Genomic DNA, 4569 nt, shown 5'->3' with positions numbered 1-4569 from the left:
CTTTAATGAGATCCACATTTACAGAATCTATTTTTATTATTTTGTTTAAACAGTCATCTTTAGTTTGTTCTAAATTTGATAAATAAAAAATAAAAGAGCACTTGTTACTAAACACTATAACATCATTTCTACATTCCTTTAGATTATTTAAATAAACGTCTGGCTTTTATCAGCTGATTTATAGTTACAGGACCAGATGACATGCTCAAAGGACTCCTGGCCCTCGGGCTGTGCGCTAACCTTTTTGTTTGTCCATTTTATTTTGTTTGAAGTGAACTTACCCGTTTTTATCTTTAAGATTCACGCGGTAGTCGTTGAACTTGACCTTTGGATCATCGTCGACGTTCACCTCACAGCTGATGTTACGCCAGTTGTCTGTCACACATGAAACTTAACAAGCAGAAAAAGGAGGAAATATTATTTTTTTTAAATATTGTAAGTCTTATATATTCTGTTACACAAACTGAGAACTGAATGGGAACATACTTCAGTGTAAATCCAGTGGAAAACAACTGATCTCTCACAGTTTGTGCTCCATGAATCTCATGTTTTAGTTTAAATAATTTAGCATTTGCAACCGTCTTCATGTTAAATTATACATACATTTATTTTGCTAACAACAAATCACTGTAACAAACATTCAACTAAATGTATTAAATATAAAATTATACCTAATCTTAACTTCAAAAACTGTAAGTGATCCTGAGATTTAACTTCCATTAAAGAAAGTGCAGATTGACTGTGGTTTAGTATTTGTGGATGAATCAAACCAAAACCAGCTTATTATTCAAATGTCAAAAGGAACAAGACGATAACAAACGTGTAAAAAACGAGACAACGTGAGTTATGTGACATTTCAACAGTTGAGAATTTCCCATGAACCCTTCTGGTGTGGTTGATGACTGGAATGTGACACTTCGATCTGATCCATTAATCACACGAAGAAGAACACAGTGATGCCACACAGGCCCTCACACTAAGCTCCGCCCCATTATTAAAACACCATCTTTGTGTCCACTCTGTGTGAACGGCACCTCTGAGGCCGCTGGTCGCTGCAGAAACGCCGACGCAGCAGAGAACCAACAGGAGCCGCCCTCTCGCCATGGCTTATCAGAAAATAAGCACCAATCTGAGAACATCAAAAAAATAAAAACATATTTTATAGTAATTTTTATACAGCACTGACTGACACATCATTTACTGTAAAAAAAAAAAAAAAAAAAAAGCAGTATTTTAAAAGTTCTTTCTGTGACATAAAGGTTAAATTGAGATTAAAGAGAAAGGACCCCCGGCCGTCACGGTTTGGGTGGATCGTGTTACCTCAGAGCTGCGGTGCTGCTGATGTCTCGGAGCCTGAATGAATTCTCTCACCGACGTTTAAACCATCAATTGTTGCACCACAGGAAGTGACGGGGATTTTTTTCACACACTTGTGATTTGGTTTTGTTGGATGCTCTGAACATTTTTTTTTTTCCTTTTTCTTTGAAATTGCTTTTCTTTCTTAGCTGCTTTTGGAATTAAAAAAAATATATATATTTTCCAATATTTGTTTTTAAATTTAGAGCGATGGCAAATCTTCTGTTTTTAATTAAAACTGTTAAATGTATTCCTTTCTTTTATGGGAAACCTCATATTCTTCTAAACAGTATATTCTGATTTATAATCAAATTTTCCTGTCCAAAATATATTGAGAGTCAGGCTTGTTGAGGTAGTTTATGATATTGATTTATAAACTCTGTGTGTCGGTTTCCTTTTAGGAGATTTCACCTGTTTGTTACTGATAACACAAACGTTTGGAGGAGGCTGAGCAGCTTCAGAAATAACCTTAACTCGACCGTAAGCCGTCTGAAAACTGTAGAACAAAGACCATTTTAAACGTGCGCATAAACACCAAGCAGCACATTTTAAAGCTACTCGTTGCAAATCATTAAATCAAGCCGAACAACATTGATCCTGCTCTACATCAAACTGCAGTTTGAAAGATGTGCAGTTCTGAAATGTAAACTTAGCTCTCAGCTAAATCAGAGTCAGAGATTATTTATTGTCATTCGCACCACATGTGGTACATGTGGTGGAGCGAAATTATGTACACTGGGTCCCAGTTACATTCAAAAATACACTAAGCACTAATAGCATAAAAACATTATGTCGAACAGCAGCACGAACATGAGCATGTCTGTGTGAGCAGATGAGCATGCATGAACACCTCAGCATGAAACAGATCAGCAGCAACATTGAAACAGATCAGCAGCAACATGATGTGATTTTTCACAGTGATTCTCCTGGTTAGAGATTCATGAGTCTAACAGCCTCAGGGTAGAAGCTGTTCCTCAGTCTAGTGGTTCTACACTTAATGTCCTCAACCTCCTTCCTGATGGTAGTGGGGCAAAAAGTGGGTGTGCTGGGTGAGTGGGGTCCTTCATGATGCAGGTGGCTCTCTTCCTGCATCTGGAGGTGTAGATGCCTGTGATGGTGGGGAGACTGACTCTAACGTCTTCTGTGCAGCCTTCACCACTCTCTGCAGAGCTTTTCTTTCTGCAGCTGTGCAGCCTCCATGCCACACATTGATGCTGGAGCACAGAATGCTCTCCACTGCACACCTGTAGAAGGAGGTGAGGACTGAGCTTCCCAGACCAGCTCGTCTCAGCCGCCTGAGGAAGTAGAGTCTCTGATGAGCTTTCTTGATCAGGCTGGTGTTGTTGCTCCAGCTGAGGTTGTCATTCATGTGTACACCCAAGTACTTGTAGCTGGAGACCACTTCCATAGCAGATCCTCTTATGTTCAGGGGGGTGTAGGTGTGTTTGTTCCTTCAGAAGTCCTCAATCATCTCCTTTGTCTTCTTCACATTGATGTGAAGGTTATTCTCTTTGCACCAGCTCTCCAGGTGTTCCACCTCCTGCCTGTGGCTGGACTCATCATCGTTTGTGATGCATCCCACCACCGCTGTATCATCTGCAAACTTTACAATGTGACAGCCTGGATGGGTAGCTGCACAATCATATGTGAGCAGAGTAAACAGGAGGGGGCTCAACACACATCCCTGAGGAGAGCCAGTGCTGAGGGTTATGGTGGAGGAGGAGAGGTTGTGGATCCTCACTAACTGTGGTCTGTTTGTTAAGAAGTCTAGTACCCAGTTGCAAATGGAGGGGCTTAGTCCTAGTGTGAATAGTTTGCCCATCAGGGTTTGGGGGATCATGGTGTTGAAGGTGGATGTGAATTCCACAAAGAGCATACGGACGTAAGAGTTTTTCTGCTTCAGGTGGTTGAGCGCAGTGTGGACCACAGAGGCGATGGTGTCCTCTGTTGATTGGTTCTCATGGTATGCATACTGATGAGGGTCCTCATTGGTGTTGATGGTTGTTTTGATGCGAGTCGTGACCAGTTTTTCGAAGCATTTAGCGACTATCGGGGTGAGGGCCACTGGCCGATAGTCATTCAGACTAGTCACTGTAGAGCTTTTTGGGACTGGGATGATGGTGGCAGTCTTCAGGCAAGTGGGTACTGTCCAGGGTAAGTGAGGTGTTAAAGATGTCTGCCAGCACCTCACAGAGCTGATCAGCACATTCTTTCAACAATTTTCCAGGGATGTTGTCTGGGCCGGTTGCCTTATGTGAATTAATCCTCCTGAAGGTACTCCTTACTTCGGCTGAGGTCACGCTGAGATGCTCTTCATCCAGTGGTGAGATGAGTCCGGTGCTGGGTGGTCTGTTCGGCTCTTCAAAGCGTGCATAGAACTTGTTGAGGGCATCAAGCAGAGATGGGTCTTTGGGGCATTGTTCGCTCCTTTCTTTATAATCTGTTATGCACTTAATGCCCCTCCACATGCTCCGAGGGTCTTGTGACATGAATTGACCCTCGATCCTCTTTGCATATGTGGCCTTGGCCTTCTTAATACCAGCAACCAGCTCTTTCCTTGTCCTACTCAGCTCTTCTGAGTTTCCAGACCTGAAGGCAGTGTTCCTGGCTTCCAGCAGGGTGCGCACCTCTGCATTTAGCCAAGGTTTTCTGTTTGGGCAACTTTTCACATATTTGATGGTGGAGACGGTGTCAGTACATGTACTAATGTAACCCAGAACTGAGGATGTGTATTGGTCAAGATCAAGTGATCCTCCATTTTCAGCAGCTTTTCTGAAAACCTGTTAGATCAAAACAATCTCTCAGTATAGGGCCACTGTCTTGGATCCAACATTTAACTTTCTTTTGTACTGGTCTGGAGCGTCTCAGCGGAGGGAGGTAAGTAGGTATCATTAAGATTGAGATGTGGTCTGACAGTCCTAGGTGGGGGCGCCAAAAACCTCCAAAAAGCACAAGGAAGCTGGACTGACCTGCATCAGGGACGTCGTATCTGCGTAGGTAAACAAATATGTCAGAATCATACAAATGTAAAGTGTCAGTGATGACGTTTGGGTTAAATAAAGGAGTGAATCTGCTGCTAAAGGCCAAAAAAAAAGAGAAAGTAGAACAAGAGTCAGGAATGAGAAAGTTCCTGGAGAAACTTTGACATGGACTGCCACATTGCAGACTTTTAATATTTTTGATTTGACAGTACTTTGTGTCGGGGTTCACTCT

Source organism: Nematolebias whitei, chromosome 5, assembly GCF_014905685.2.
Source record: "Nematolebias whitei isolate Nwh7 chromosome 5, NemWhi1, whole genome shotgun sequence".
NCBI classification, from domain to species: Eukaryota; Metazoa; Chordata; class Actinopteri; order Cyprinodontiformes; family Rivulidae; genus Nematolebias; species Nematolebias whitei.
Note: the sequence above shows the minus strand (reverse complement) of the source record.